This window comes from Rattus norvegicus, chromosome 2 (assembly GCF_036323735.1).
Source record: "Rattus norvegicus strain BN/NHsdMcwi chromosome 2, GRCr8, whole genome shotgun sequence".
NCBI classification, from domain to species: Eukaryota; Metazoa; Chordata; class Mammalia; order Rodentia; family Muridae; genus Rattus; species Rattus norvegicus.
Genome location: NC_086020.1, coordinates 196,868,411 through 196,885,711, shown reverse-complemented (window position 1 = coordinate 196,885,711; position 17,301 = coordinate 196,868,411). Strand labels below are relative to the sequence as shown.

Sequence of the window (17,301 nt, the reverse complement as noted above, 5' to 3'; positions counted from 1 at the left end):
CTCAAGTGGAGGCTCCTAGGCCTGACACCATTACTGATGCCATGGTGTGCTTACAGATAGAAACCTAGCATGGTTGTCCTTCAAGGGCCTAAGAAGCAGCTGACTGATGCAGATGCAGATACTTATACTCAACCAATGGACTGAAGTCAGGGATCTTTGTGGTTGAATTATGGACAGGATGGAAGAAACTGAGGAGGATGACTCAACTAAACCTGAGATCTCTCAGACACTGAGTCACCAACCAGGTAGCATACAAGAGCTGATCCAAGGCCCCTGACACATATACAGTCGAGGACTGCCTGATCTGGTCTGTCCTCCATGGGAGAAGACAAGGCTAACCCTTGGAAGAATTGAGGCCACAAGGGGTTGGGGAGGCCTGTTGGGTGGTAGTGTGGTTTGGGGACATCCTCTTGGAGACAGAGGGAGGAGAAATGGGATAAAGATCTGTAGAATTGCAGACCAGGAGGAGGATAATGACTGGAGTGTAAAAAAAAATAAATGTAATAAAATCATAGTAGGAGACTTCAACATCCTACTCTCACCAATTCACCACACATCCTGACAAAAGCTAAACAGAGAATTAATGGAACAGACATTATGAATCAGATGCATCTAGCAGACATCTATAGACTATTTCATCCAAACAGGAAAAAAATATACCTCCTTCTCAGCACCTCATGTATTCTTCTCTAAAATTGACCACAAAGCATGCATCAACAGATAAAAGAAAGTTGAAATAATACATTGAATCTCATCAGAACACCATAGATTAAAGCTGGACATCAAAAACAACAGAAACACTGGAAAGGCTCCACACTCATGAAAATTTAACAACTCTAATCAATTATGTCTGGATCACAGAAGAAATGAAGAAAAAATGCGAGACATTCTAAAACTTAATGGAAATTAAAGTATAACATACCCAATTTATGGGGTGCAATGACAGCAGTGCTAAGAGAAAAGTTCCTAGTACTTTCATTTCTAAAGAAATTGGAAAGTTCTCAGATCATCAATTAAAAAATACATCTGAAAGCTCTGTAGAAGAAAAAAAGAAAACATACTAAAGTGGAGTAGAAGGCAGGAAATAACCAAAATCAGGGCTAAAATCAGTCAGTTAGAAACAAAGCAAACAATGCAGAGAGTCAATGAAACCAAGATCTTGTTCTTTGAGAAAATTAAGATAGACAAACTGTTAGCCAAACTAACCAAGAGACATGGAGACAGTACCCAAATTTTAAAAAAATGACCAATGAAAAAGGAGACATAACAACTGACACTAAGGAATTCAAAGAATCATTAGGTCTTACTTTAAAAGCTTGTACTCTACAAATACCACTTACCAAAGTCAAATCAACATCAGGCAAATATTTAAACAGTTCCATAACCCCTATAGAATTAAAAGCAGTCATTAAAAGTATCCAAACCCCAAAAAGAGGGGCCAGAGCCAGATTGTTTTAGTGCAAAATTCTACTGGACTTTTAAAGAAGACCTAATACCAATAAACAATTTCACAAAATAAAAACAGAAGAAACACTGCCAAACTCATTCCATGAAGCCATAGTCACCCTTATACCTAATGTGTACAAAGAACTCAATAAAGAAATAGAAGTTCAGAACAATTTCTCTTAAGAACATCGATGCAAAAATATGCAATAAAATACTTACAAACTGAATACAGAAACATGTCATCCATCAAGATCAAGTAGACTTCACCCCAGGAATAAGGATTTGAAAATCCATCAATGGAATCCAGTATAAAACCAACTGAAAAAAAACATGATTCTCATTAGACACTCAAAAAATCTTTGATAAAATCCAAACCTACTTCATGTTAAAGGTATTAGAAAAATCAGGGATAAAGGGCACATACAATAAAAAATAGAAGTAAACATATGTTTCATTCAATATATTAGCTAATATCACTTATATTATTATATGTCTTTTAGTTAAACATGATGTCAATCATATACAGGATCTATGGTTAAACAAATAAATATATTTAAATATAAATTATGGTGTTTTTATTTTTAACTTTTTAATTAATTTTATTCATTTAAATTTCCAATGATACTCCCCTTCCCAGCTTAGTTTTAAAACAACAAAGTCAATAGGACAAGTAAGGAACCTATAGATTGGGAAAAAACTTCACTAACTCCATATCCAATGGAGAGCTAATATTCAACATACATAAAGAGCTCAAGAACCCAAAACTAGATAAGATGGATGAAGCTAAGTAGTGTATGCTGACAGGAACCAGATATAGATCTCTCCTGAGAGACATAGCCAGAACATGTCAAATACGAAGGCAAATGCTAGCAGCAAAACACTGAAATGAGAACGGGACCCACGTTGGAGGAGTTAGAGAAAGGGCTCAAAGAGCTGAAGGGACTTGGGACACCATAAGAACAACATTGCCAACCAACCAGAGCTTCCAGGGACTAAACCACTACCCAAAGACTATATATGAACCCTGGGCTCCAACTTCATATGTAGCAGTGAATAGCCTTGTTGGGGCACCAGTGGAAGGGAAAGCCCTTGGTCCTGCCAAGGTTGGACCCCAGCGTAGGGGATTGTTGGGGGTTGGGGAATGGGGGGGGGGTGAATGGGGAGGAGAACAACTCATATAGAAGGGAAGGGGGAGTGGTTAAGGGGCTGATGGATGGGAAACCAAGAAAGGGAATAACATTTGAAATGTAAATAAGAAATACCCAATTTAATTAAAAAATGGAAAAAATATTATGATAGGTTCTCCTTTCCAGGGGCTGAGAGCCACATAGGTATCACAGACCACTATATACAGTTAGATTCTGAACAGAACAAAGAATTGGACAACTTGGGAACAGGGCAGTGCTTAATACTAGGTGAGAGTTCAGGGAAGAAGGTAAGGAGGAAGGATGTAAGCTTGAGCCAAGATTTTAAATGGCAGGGAGACAAGCCAGGTAGGAGATAGGTGTTACATAGATACTAGGGAATAAAGACAAAACTCTAGATGTAAAAGATTCTGTGAGCAGACGCAGGTAGGGAGAGCTATTTTCTGGAAGAAGTCTAAATTAGAATGGAGGGCATTTTAATCACTCATTCAGTGGACATGACTCCAAGGGAACTGGGAGGTTGGTCAAAGGAGGTGCAGAGTCTGTTTCTAGTGCAGCCAGCAGACAATTGTGTAGCCCAAATACTATTTAATGATCTGTATGCTCCACATAGCCAAGAAGAGGCTAAGAGATTGGATGTTCATGAAAAGTTTGGCTGTCGATGCCCTTTGCTTACCCCTCTGCAGTATGGAACATCTTTAATCCATAAGCATCACCAATCTTATTAGTTGTGACTCTGACTTTTCCAGCTCTTTGAAGCAAACATCCATGAACAACTGAGTGAATATTGTGGGAAACAGCTGTGCGGAGCAGATAGGAGTAGTTCCGTTCACCCTGGTCCTCTTAGCAGGGTAGGTCACCTGTACTCAGGCACAAGTGGGAGGGTGGGGGACATACATCAGGTGTAGAATGAAGTCATACTGGTGAAACAGGAAAACCATTTCCTTCCGTGTGTGTGTGTGTGTGTGTGTGTGTGTGTGTGTGTGTGTGTGTCGGGAGCGGGGACACTGCAGGCTTCCAGGCTGTAAGTGGTGAAGGCACATTTTTAAGATTACTTAGGCTGAAGGAGGAGCTTCGGTCTGATTAGATTTACATTTCTAATTTCTGGATCCTTACAAAGCAGAAAGAAGCTTTGACATAATTTACATAATAAGCATCTTCACTGGACACTCATATGTCCCTCCAAGATTGAGGCTCTGGAGTTTAGATTATCCGTAGGCATGAGTTAGAGAAACATGGCCCATAGCCTGCGGGGAGGGACCAAACTCAGCAAGCAGTTTATCATTCCTTCTCCATGTGCAGTGGCTTTTCCTGAGAGCTTTTTATCTATGTTTGCTTCAACTGCAGGAGACAATCTGTCCAGTCACCAGAAGGGATAACTTCAAAGAGTTTTCTTGGCTAAGTTCCATTCACATGGTCAGTTGTGACCTCATGTTACTGTTCCTCTGCCCCAGAAAGCTTGAGCTCTTGCCTGTCTAGGGAATTGAGAGGCCATATTTTGGAATGCCTCTCACTTCAGAATGTAAGAAACTTCCAGTTTGCTGGCTCAATGTTTTTCCAGACTTCTCTTTTCATTCTGAAATAATTTAGCTCATTGCAGTGGTTATTGTCAGGAGCTCCTCAGGGACAGACAACTGAATATAATCTTTTCACAAACAAATGGTAAAAGCGAGATGTTGGAGGGGAGCAGGGATGAGGAGAGGGTGGCTTTTCACTTTGGTGGTGTAACATTTGGAACTGTAAGAATAAAAAAGGGGATCTCAGAGTTTCCTAAACTAAAAATGAAAGAAAGAAAGAAAGAAAGAAAGAAAGAAAGAAAGAAAGAAAGAAAGGAAGGAAGGAAAAGAAAGAACTCAAGAAGCTAACCTTGCAAAAAAACAAACAATCCAATTAAAAAATGGAATATAGAGGTAAACTGAACTCACAGCAGAGGAATACTGAATGGCTGAAAGGCATTTAAAGGAATGTTCAGGTCCTTAGTCATCAGGTAAATGCAAATCAACCAAGGGTGCACATACATACATACATACATGCATACAATATGCAGCAAGCCAATAGCCAACATCAAACTAAATGGAGAGAAACTGAAAGCAGTCCACTAAAATCAGGTAGAAGACAATACTGCCCACTCTCCCCCTATCTAGTCAGTATAGTGTTTGAAGATTTAGATGGAGCAATAAGACAACTATAGAAGATCAAGTGGATACAGATCGGAAAGGAAGAGGTCAAAGTATTGCTATTTTTTGATTATATGATAGTATACGTAAGAAACCCAAAACATTCTACCAGAGAACTCTTACAGCTGATAAATATCTTCAGCATGGTGCTTGGATTCATAATTAACTCAAAGAAATAAGGAGTCCTCCTTTATTCAAATGATAAATGGGCCAAGAAAGAAATTAGGGGGGAAGTCCCACACCCGCGGATCCCAGCCCGCAGAGGCTCTCTGCTCCCAAACCCCGTGGGAGAGAGACCTCACCGCCTGGTCAGGTGGGCACTCCTGAGGCTGCAGAGCGGAGGAGACCACCAACACTGCCCACCCCTGCCCACATCCCTGGCCCAAGAGGAAACTGTATAAGGCCTCTGGGTTCCCGTAGGGGAGGGCCCAGGAGCGGCAGGACCCCTGCGCCTGAGACACCGCTGGAACCTGAAGGAAACAGACCGGATAAACTGTTCTCTGCACCCAAATCCCGTGGGAGGGAGAGCTAAACCTACAGAGAGGCAGACACGCCTGGGAAACCAGAAGAGACTGCACTCTGCCCACATCCAGAAGCCAGAGGAAAACACCAAACGCCATCTGGAACCCTGGTGCACGGAGGCTCCCGGAAAGAGCGGCGCAGATCTCCTCGGTTGCTGCCGCCGCAGAGAGGACTTAGGCAGTACCCCACGAGCACACTTGAGCCTCGGAACTTCAGGTAGGACCAACTTTTCCCCTGCAAGTGACCTGCCTGGTGAACTCAAGACACAGGCCCACAGGAACAGCTAAAGACCTGTAGAGAGGAAAAACTACAAGCCCGAAAGCAGAACACTCTGTCCCCATAACTGGCTGCAAGAAAACAGGAAAACAGGTCTACAGCACTCCTGACACACAGGCTTATAGGACAGTCTAGCTACTGTCAGAAATAGCAGAACAAAGTAACACTAGAGATAATCTGATGGCAGGAGGCAAGCGCAGGAACCCAAGCAACAGAAACCAAGACTACATGGCATCATTGGAGCCCAATTCTCCCACCAAAATAAACATGGAATATCCAAACACACCAGAAAAGCAAGATCTAGTTTCAAAATCATATTTGATCATGATGCTAGAGGACTTCGAGAAAGACGTGAAGAACTCCCTTAGAGAACAAGTAGAAGCCTACAGAGAAGAATCGCAAAAATGCCTGAAAGAATTCCAGGAAAACACAAACAGTTGAAGGAATTAAAAATGGAAATAGAAGCAATCAAGAAAGAACACATGGAAACAACCCTGGATATAGAAAATCAAAAGAAGAGACAAGGAGCTGTAAATAGAAGCCTCACCAACAGAATACAAGAGATGGAAGAGAGAATCTCGGGAGCAGAAGATTCCCTAGAAATCATTGACTCAACTGTCAAAGATAATGTAAAGCGGAAAAAGCTACTGGTCCAAAACATACAGGAAATCCAGGACTCAATGAGAAGATCAAACCTAAGGATAATAGGTATAGAAGAGAGTGAAGACTCCCAGCTCAAAGGACCAGTAAATATCTTCAATAAAATCATAGAAGAAAACTTCCCTAACCTAAAAAAAGACATACCCATAGGCATACAAGAAGCCTACAGAACTCCAAATAGATTGGACCAGAAAAGAAACACCTCCCGTCACATAATAGTCAAAACACAAAACGCACAAAATAAAGAAAGAATATTAAAAGCAGTAAGGGAAAAAGGTCAAGTAGCATATAAAGGCAGACCTATCAGAATCACACCAGACTTTTCGCCAGAAACTATGAAGGCCAGAAGATCCTGGACAGATGTCATACAGACCCTAAGAGAACACAAGTGCCAGCCCAGGTTACTGTATCCTGCAAAACTCTCAATTAACATAGATGGAGAAACCAAGATATTCCATGACAAAACCAAATTTACACAATATCTTTCTACAAATCCAGCACTACAAAGGATAATAAAAGGTAAAGCCAAACATAAGGAGGCAAGCTATACCTTAGAAGAAGCAAGAAACTAATCGTCTTGGCAACAAAACAAAGAGAAGAAAAGCACACAAACATAACCTCACATCCAAATATGAATATAACAGGAAGCAATAATCACTATTCCTTAATATCTCTCAACATCAATGGCCTCAACTCCCCAATAAAAAGACATAGATTAACAAACTGGATACGCAACGAGGACCCTGCATTCTGCTGCCTACAGGAAACACACCTCAGAGACAAATACAGACACTACCTCAGAGTGAAAGGCTGGAAAACAACTTTCCAAGCAAATGGTCAGAAGAAGCAAGCTGGAGTAGCCATTCTAATATCAAATAAAATCAATTTTCAATTAAAAGTCATCAAAAAAGATAAGGAAGGACACTTCATATTCATCAAAGGAAAAATCAACCAAGATGAACTCTCAATCCTAAATATCTATGCCCCAAATACAAGGGCACCTACATACGTAAAAGAAACCTTACTAAAGCTCAAAACACACATTGCACCTCACACAATAATAGTGGGAGATTTCAACACCCCACTCTCATCAATGGACAGATCATGGAAACAGAAATTACACAGAGATGTAGACAGACTAAGAGAAGTCATGAGCCAAATGGACTTAACAGATATTTATAGAACATTCTATCCTAAAGCAAAAGGATATACCTTCTTCTCAGGTCCTCATGGTACTTTCTCCAAAATTGACCATATAGTTGGTCAAAAAACGGGTCTCAACAGGTACAGAAAGATAGAAATAATCCCATGCGTGCTATCAGACCACCACGGCCTAAAGCTGGTCTTCAATAACACTAAGGGAAGAATGCCCACATATACGTGGAAATTGAACAATGCTCTACTCAATGATAACCTAGTCAAGGAAGAAATAAAGAAATTAAAAACTTTTTAGAATTTAATGAAAATGAAGGTACAACATACCGAAACTTATGGGACACAATGAAAGCTGTGCTAAGAGGAAAACTCATAGCGCTGAGTGCCTGCAGAAAGAAACAGGAAAGAGCATATGTCAGCAGCTTGACAGCACACCTAAAAGCTCTAGAACAAAAAGAAGCAAATACACCCAGGAGGAGTAGAAGGCAGGAAATAATCAAACTCAGAGCTGAAATCAACCAAGTAGAAACAAAAAGGACCATAGAAAGAATCAACAGAACCAAAAGTTGGTTCTTTGAGAAAATCAACAAGATAGATTAAACCCTTAGCCAGACTAACGAGAGGACACAGAGAGTGTGTCCAAATTAACAAAATCAGTAATGAAAAGGGAGACATAACTACAGATTCAGAGGAAATTCAAAAAATCATCAGATCTTACTATAAAAGCCTATATTCAACAAAACTTGAAAATCTACAGGAAATGGACAATTTCCTAGACAAATATCAGGTACCGAAGTTAAATCAGGAGCAGATAAACCAGATAAACAACCCCATAACTCCTAAGGAAATAGAAGCAGTCATTAAAGGTCTCCCAACCAAAAAGAGCCCAGGTCCAGACGGGTTTAGTGCAGAATTCTATCAAACCTTCATAGAAGACCTCATATCAATATTATCCAAACTATTCCACAAAATTGAAACAGATGGATCACTCCCGAATTCCTTCTATGAAGCCACAATTACTCTTATACCTAAACCACACAAAGACCCAACAAAGAAAGAGAACTTCAGACCAATTTCCCTTATGAATATCGACGCAAAAATACTCAATAAAATTCTGGCAAACCGAATCCAAGAGCACATCAAAACAATCATCCACCATGATCAAGTAGGCTTCATCCCAGGCATGCAGGGATGGTTTAATATACGGAAAACCATCAACGTGATCCGTTATATAAACAAACTGAAAGAACAAAACCACATGATCATTTCATTAGATGCTGAGAAAGCATTTGACAAAATTCAACAGCCCTTCATGATAAAAGTCCTGGAAAGAATAGGAATTCAAGGCCCATACCTAAACATAGTAAAAGCCATATACAGCAAACCAGTTGCTAACATTAAACTAAATGGAGAGAAACTTGAAGCAATCCCACTAAAATCAGGGACTAGACAAGGCTGCCCACTCTCTCCCTACTTATTCAATATAGTTCTTGAAGTTCTAGCCAGAGCAATCAGACAACAAAAGGAGGTCAAGGGGATACATATCGGAGAAGAAGAGGTCAAAATATCACTATTTGCAGATGATATGATAGTTTATTTAAGTGATCCCAAAAGTTCCACCAGAGAACTACTAAAGCTGATAAACAACTTCAGCAAAGTGGCTGGGTATAAAATTAACTCAAATAAATCAGTAGCCTTCCTCTACACAAAAGAGAAACAAGCCGAGAAAGAAATTAGGGAAACGACACCCTTCATAATAGACCCAAATAATATACAGTACCTCGGTGTGACTTTAACCAAGCAAGTAAAAGATCTGTACAATAAGTACTTCAAGACACTGAAGAAAAATTGAAGAAGACCTCAGAAGATGGAAAGATCTCCCATGCTCATGGATTGGCAGGATTAATATAGTAAAAATGGCCATTTTACCAAAAGCGATCTACAGATTCAATGCAATCCCCATCAAAATACCAATCCTATTCTTCAAAGAGTTAGACAGAACAATTTGCAAATTCATCTGGAATAACAAAAAACCCAGGATAGCTAAAACTATCCTCAACAATAAAAGGACTTCAGGGGGAATCACTATCCCTGAACTCAAGCAGTATTACAGAGCAATAGTGATAAAAACTGCATGGTATTGGTACAGAGACAGACAGATAGACCAATGGAATAGAATTGAAGACCCAGAAATGAACCCACACACCTATGGTCACTTGATTTTTGACAAAGGAGCCAAAACCATCCAATGGAAAAAAGATAGCATTTTCAGCAAATGGTGCTGGTTCAACTGGAGGGCAACATGTAGAAGAATGCAGATTGATCCATGCTTATCACCCTGTACAAAGCTTAATTCCAAGTGGATCAAGGACCTCCACATCAAACCTGATACACTCAAACTTATAGAAGAAAATCTAGGGAAGCATCTGGAACACATGGGCACTGGAAAAAATTTCCTGAACAAAACACCAATGGCTTATGCTCTAAGATCAAGAATCGACAAATGGGATCTCATAAAACTGCAAAGCTTCTGTAAGGCAAAGGACACCGTGGTTAGGACAAATCGGCAACCAACAGATTGGGAAAAGATCTTTACCAATCCTACAACAGATAGAGGCCTTATATCCAAAATATACAAAGAACTCAAGAAGTTAGACCGCATGGAGACAAATAACCCTATTAAAAAATGGGGTTCAGAGCTAAACAAAGAATTCACAGCTGAGGAATGCCGAATGGCTGAGAAACACCTAAAGAAATGTTCAACATCTTTAGTCATAAGGGAAATGAAAATCAAAACAACCCTGATATTTCACCTCACACCAGTGAGAATGGCTAAGATCAAAAACTCAGGTGACAGCAGATGCTGGCGAGGATGCGGAGAAAGAGGAACACTCCTCCATTGTTGGTGGGATTGCAGACTGGTACAACCATTCTGGAAATCAGTCTGGAGGTTCCTCAGAAAATTGGACATTGAACTGCCTGAGGATCCAGCTATACCTCTCTTGGGCATATACCCAAAAGATGCCCCAACATATAAAAAAGGCACGTGCTCCACAATGTTCATCGCAGCCTTATTTATAATAGCCAGAACCTGGAAAGAACCCAGATGCCCTTCAACAGAGGAATGGATACAGAAAATATGGTACATCTACACAATGGAATATTACTCAGCTATCAAAAACAACAGCTTTATGAAATTCGTAGGCAAATGGTTGGAACTGGAAAATATCATCCTGAGTGAGCTAACTCAAACACAGAAAGACATAGATGGTATGCACTCACTGATAAGTGGCTATTAGCCCAAATGCTTGAATTACCCTAGATGCCTAGAACAAATGAAACTCAAGACGGATGATCAAAATGTGAATGCTACACTCCTTCTCTAAAAGGGGAACAAGAATACCCTTGGCAGGGAAGAGAGAGGCAAAGATTAAAACAGAGACTGAAGGAACTCCCATTCAGAGCCTGCCCCACATGTGGCCCATACATATACAGCCACCCAATTAGACAAGATGGATGAAGCAAAGAAGTGCAGACCGACAGGAGCCGGATGTAGATCGCTCCTGATAGACACAGCCAGAATACTGCAAATACAGAGGCGAATGCCAGCAGCAAACCACTAAACTGAGAATAGGACCCCCGTTGAAGGAATCAGAGAAAGAACTGGAAGAGCTTGAAGGGGCTCGAGACCCCATATGTACAACAATGCCAAGCAACCAGAGCTTCCAGGGACTAAGCCACTACCTAAATACTATACATGGACTGACCCTGGACTCGGACCCCATAGGTAGCAATGAATATCCTAGTAAGAGCACCAGTGGAAGGGGAAGCCCTGGGTCCTGCTAAGACTGAACCCCCAGTGAACTAGACTGTTGGGGGGAGGGTGGCAATGGGGGGATGGTTGGGAGGGGAACACCCATAAGGAAGGGGAGGAGGGAGGGGGATGTTTACCCAGAAACCAAAGAATTATTATTATGTATTAAATAAATTAAAAAAAAAGAAATTAGGGAACCAGTGAGGAAAAGACTTCCCCTAATGAATAAAAGTTTCAGGGGACCAATAACTGGGTGGGGAGTGGGGAGACTGGACAAAGAATATGGAGGAGTAAAATGGAGAAAGAGAAGGATGACCCAAATCTGTGTGTCTTTAAATAGACACAGGTAGCTATCAATATCTTAAAAATAAGACAAATTGTCCTGTAATTATCCATTCCTTTTAATAGTCACATGGCAGCAACCCACAATGGGAACTTAGCAAGTTCGGTGGAGACATTTTGGGAGCTCTGGGCCAAAGAGTCTACCTAGATGAGATCACCGCACTGGTGCCAGTTGGCCCTTCGGTTTCCAGCATAGCATGAGATGGAAAACCCCAATTTTAATATTTCCCTCTTTAAACCAGCACCCATTACAATAGCCACAAATAATAGAAAATATCTTGGTATAACTCTATCCAAACAAGTGAAAAAACTGTATGACAAGAACTTCAAGTCCAAGAAGAGAGCAATTGAAGAAGACCTCAGAATATGGAAGGATTACCAATGCTCACGGATAGGTAAGATTAATATAGTGAAAATGGTCATCTTTACAAAAGCAATCTACAGATTCAATGCAATTCCCACTAAAATCCCAACACTATATTTTTATAGAACTTGAAATAGCAATTCTCTACTTCACAGGGAAAAAGAAAAAAACCCAGGATAGTCAAAACAATTTTTAACAGTAAAAGAACTTTGGGATGAATCACCACTCCTTACCTCAAGTTGTACTATAGAGCAATAGTGATAGAAACTGCATGGTATTAGTCCAGAAATAGACACACTGATCAATGGAATCAAATCCAAGATATAAAAGTAAAGCCCAACACCTATGGACAGTTAATTTTTGATAAAGAAGCCAAAACCATACAATGCAAAAATGAAAGTTTCTTGAATAATGATGTTGAACTACCTGGTTGTCTACATGTAGAAAAATGAAAATAGATCTATAATTATCACTGCACAAAACTCAAGTCCAAGCAGATTAAGGGCCTGGACATAAAACCAGATACACTAAATCTCATAGAAGAGAAAGTGGAAAATACCCTTGAATGCATTGGCACAGGAAACAATATATTGGACAGAACACCAGTGGCTTAAACTCTAACACTAAAACTGGATAAATGAGGAATCAGGAAACTGCAAAGTAAGGTAAAAGACACTGTCAATAAGATAAACTGTCAGGCTTCAAATTGGGAAAGTGTCTTTGCTACCCTTACATCTGCCAGAGGGCTTTATCTAAAATTTACAAATAATTCAAGAAGTTAGACACACAAAAACCCCATTAAAATTGGTGGCACAGAGTTAAACAGAGGAATCTCAAATGCTGGAGAAGCATTTAAAGAAATGATCAAAGTTCTCAGTCCTCAGGAAAATACAAATCAAAATAAATATGAGGTTCTATTTTTAAACCCATCACAGAGGCTAAGATCAAACACTCAAGTGATAGCACATGCTGGCCAGGTTGTGGAGCAAGAGGAACAGTTCTTCATCCTTGTGGGAGTACAAACCTGTATAACCCCTTTGGAAATCAATTTAGCAGTTTCCCAGAAAATGGAATAATTCTACTTCAAGACCCAGCTATACCACTCTGAGGCATATATCCAAAGGAAGTTTCAATATCCCACAAACACACTTGCTAAATTAGCTTCATGTCAGCTTTATGGGTAATAGCCAGAATTGGAAAATAAACTAGATGTCCCTCAACACTAAATCTAATAGAAAAGAAAGTGTGGGATAGCCTGGACCTCATTGGTAATGAAGACAACTTCCTAAACAGGACACCAATGGCTTAGGCACTAAGATTAACAATTAATGAATGGAACCTCATGAAACTGAAAAGCTTTGTAAGTCAAAGGACATTGTCAACAGAACAAAATGGCAACCTATAGATTGGAAAAAGACCTTCACCAACACTATATCAGACAGAGGGCTAATATCCAAAATACATAAAGGACTCATGATGTTAGACACCAACAGCCCAAATAACCCAACTAAAAGTAGGTGGAGAGTTAAACAGAATTTTCAACAGAGGAATGTCTAATGGCTGAGAAACAAAGAAATGTTCGATATTTTTAGTCATCACAGAAATGCATATCAAAACAACTTTGAGATTCTACCTCACACCCATAAAAATGGCTAAGGTAAAAACTCACAGAACCTTGCTGCTGACAAGGATGTGCAGCAAAGGAAACATTTCTCCACTTCTGGTGTGAGTGTAAAGTTGTACAACAACTCTTTTCAGCATATATTCAAAAGCTGCTCCATCATACCAAAGGACACTTGATCAATTATGTTCATCAGCTTTATTAATAATATCCAGGAACTGGAAACAATGTAGATATCCCTCAACTAAATAACGGATAAACAAAATGTTCTTCATTCACACAATGGAGTACTACTCTACTATTAAAAACAAGGATATCAGGAAATTTGCAGGCAAATGGATAGAACTAGTAAATATCATCCTTAATGAGGTAATCCAGGCCCAAAAGAACATATATGGTATGTACTTACTTGTAAGTGGATATCAGCCATAAAGTGCAGGAATATCATACTACAATCCACAGACACAAGAAGCCAAATAACAAGGATGAACTAAGAGAGAATGGTTGAATCTTTCTCAGAATGGGACATAATATAGATCAGAGTTAGATGGAGGGAGAAAATTTTGAGTCCTGCATGGCCATGTAGAATGGATGGTGCAACACAGTTCCTGCCTCTTGAGAAGAGGTATCAGTACATGGGCCTCCATACATGTTGATGGTTGCTAGGTACAAGGCTTGCTTGTATAATAATGTACATCATTCACTTTTTACTACTACTACTGGAGATGTTTTCCCTGCCAATGTTATTTACTCTGATAATCAGAAGCAGAGGACTTTGGGGTGCAAGGGTGTGTCTAATGTCTTAAGTAAAATGGTAAATGTTGTGACCTTCATGACAGCCCTTAAGACTGTGGGAAAGAACTCTAAAAATATGAGTTCAAAAATATAAACAGGAATTTTCAACTAATTAAAATAGAAGCATGCAATATAAATTATATGTGGGGCTTCATGGACCTAAAAACCCAGAGGCAGCTGTACTATGATCCAGCTTGTCAGAAAGTTATTAAGAAAGAAGATAAAGAGAAGTGGGGAGTGGTGATTTCAGTGCAAGATCGCACCCACCTAATTTTATTGTTTGTGCTTACAAAGGTAGGTAGATTCCTGAGTTCAAGGGCAGTTTGGGAATGAGTGAGTTTAGGCCGAGGCAGAAGGATGATCTCAGAAGGCTCTCAGAGTGAGAACCCATGCAGCTAACTTATTGTCTGTTCTTACAAAGGCAGGCAGATCTCTGAATTCATTTACAATGTTAAAAATGTACTTGCTGTCTTTTCTCAAGAATCAAGGAGCTATGGTCATAAAATGCTCACTCTTGAAATAAACAGATTGGAACTTAGAGTAAATTATAGAATTAATATCCAAATAAAAGACTTGTCTTTGATCTGCAAGAAAGAGCTATCCAGAAAGAACTGCTTGGAGAATGAAAACACCTTTCTTAGAGTTTTTCCAGCAGGATTTCAGAAAATCCAAGAATTTTTTTCTGGAAGCTTTTCTGACCTTGGTCATAAAACCCATGAGCTATCCACAAAGCTTTTACAAATTTTTCTAGCAAGAAAGAGATGTCTAGAGCAGAAAGCTATGTAGAAAGCCATCTCGTGTAGAATATATTTCTTCTGTTGCTCCCAAACACCCCTTCTAGCCAAGCAGAGCCTGGTACTTGGTAAAGGAACTTAGGAGAGGGGAGGGGAACAAGGGGGATCAGATGTAGGGAGAGCAGGGGAGAAAGAATAGAAATCACTGGTGGTTGAAGGTATCTTTAGAACATGCCAGAGACCTGGGATAGAAGTGGCATGTCTCCAGATGTCTATTTGGATGACTGTAACTGAATCTTTTAATAGTGGAAGATATGAATCCTGATGTGGCCATATCATATAGCCAGGCAGGTACCCCAATCAAGAAATAAGGACAGCAACCCACTCACAAAACCTTCCACCTAAATTGGGTCCTGCCTATAAGATGTGCAGGGCAAAAATAGAGCAGAGATGGAGGGAATGGCCAACTAATTGAGACCCATCTCATGAGCAAAAACCAATCTCTGACAATAATACTCTGTTATGCTTTGTTGACAGGATCCTAGCATAGCTGTCCTCTGAGAAGCTTCACCCAGCTGGTGACAGAAACAGATGCAGAGATCCACAGCCAAACATTAAATGGAGCTTGGAGAATTTTGTGGAAGAATAAGGGGAAGTATTGAGGGACCAGAAGAGCATAGAGACTCCGCAGACTACCAAAGTCAACTAACCTGGATACTTAGAGCCTCTCTGATATTGAATCACCAAATGAAGAACAAGTATAGACTAGATGTAGGCGATTTGTATGTATGTAGCATATGTAGGATGTCAAGTCCTTTGAGCATATACCAAGGAGCTGAATTATAAGGTAGATCTACTTTTAGCTTTTTGGAGAATTTCTCATCCTCAGTTTTATAGTAGCTTCACTAGTTTTTTCCCCTTTCCCCACCTCCTCCCTGATATTTGTTGTCAGGTGTTTTATTTTAGACACTACAACTAAGATAAGATGAACTCTCAAATCCATTTTAATTTACAGTTCCATAATGGCTAAGGATATCTGATTATATTCTAAGTATGTAACTTTTTTAATTAAAAGATATATGTTTGTAGCTCTCATCCCCCATTAAAGAATTGCAGCAGAGTGAGGCTACTATAGTGATCCATAACTAGTTAAATTGTAAAGAGTAAGTGACCACAGTATGACTACTCAACCACAACTAATAAATCTGTAATACAACTGCTATGACTTAGAGATAATCATAAAAATGGGAATAGAAATATTATAATAGCCTAAGGACCAGAATACTTGTTGGTAGAAAGTGTCTTTTAGACATTACAGGAAAGCTGCACCTGTGAAATTGCAGCAATAAAGTTGCCTAAACAAGACCTATATACTGACACCAGATGGCAGGCCAGCATGAATGGGGTAAATTTCATAAGGCTTCACACCTACTATAGGCAATCAATGGGTTCTGAGAGAGTGAAAATCAGTTTTTCCCTGGGAGGAGCTCCCTGATAGGTTATCTAATACTGAGGGTTCAGCCCTAAATACATATCCATACTAGCAACATCAAATGGACTTAGTGGCAGTGGGATATATGGAGAGGTTGTAAATTTGAGAAATAGTAGGGGTGCTTATGAGGGATGGAAGGCAGAGAATATGGGGTGGAAATAATGTAAGAAAATAATGTAAATGTACAACTCTTGTGTAAAAAATCTAAAAAAATTAAAAGTTAAAAATTCAAACAATGGCTCTTGCTTTCCTGCTCTTACCCCCTTTCACCTTTGTCCCTTCTCTTCCCATTCCCTTCCCCCCTCTCCACATGCTCATGGCCCAACTCCCCCCCATCTCTTCCTTTCTCTGCCCCTACTATCCTCTTAATTCCCCTCCCCATGCCTTGAATAAACTATATTCTATTGACCTTAGCCAAAATGCCCAACATCGGGAGATGAAACCTGAAGAGAACACATCTAGTAGTTAGACAGGGCCCTCTGTGGAGATATGGGGACATTAACCTACCTTCGAATGTTTTGACCCAGAACTGTTCCTGTCAAATGAAATGCAGGGGCAAAAATGCAGCAGAGACAGAAGCAATGGCTGACTATTGACCAGCCCAACTTGGGAAACAACCCATGGGTGGCCACCAAAACATGTCAATATTATTGATGATAATAATATTATTATTGTGCTTGCAGGCTGACACCTAACATAGTTGTCCTCTGAGAGATCTTACCAGTATCTAAGACAGATGCAGATACTTATAGCCAACC

At 39.8% G+C, this 17,301-nt stretch overlaps 1 long non-coding RNA gene across 1 annotated transcript in view; it reads left to right on the top strand.

Annotated features, from left to right (window-relative positions):
• The window catches only part of LOC120100909 (uncharacterized), a 50,758-nt gene extending 33,979 nt beyond the window's left edge, over positions 1-16,779 (top strand). The window contains exons 2-3 of the long non-coding RNA XR_005501197.2: positions 3,341-3,442; positions 15,589-16,779. This is a non-coding gene — a long non-coding RNA (uncharacterized LOC120100909). The remainder of the gene's footprint in view (positions 1-3,340; positions 3,443-15,588) is intronic.
• The last annotated feature ends 522 nt before the right edge of the window (positions 16,780-17,301 follow it).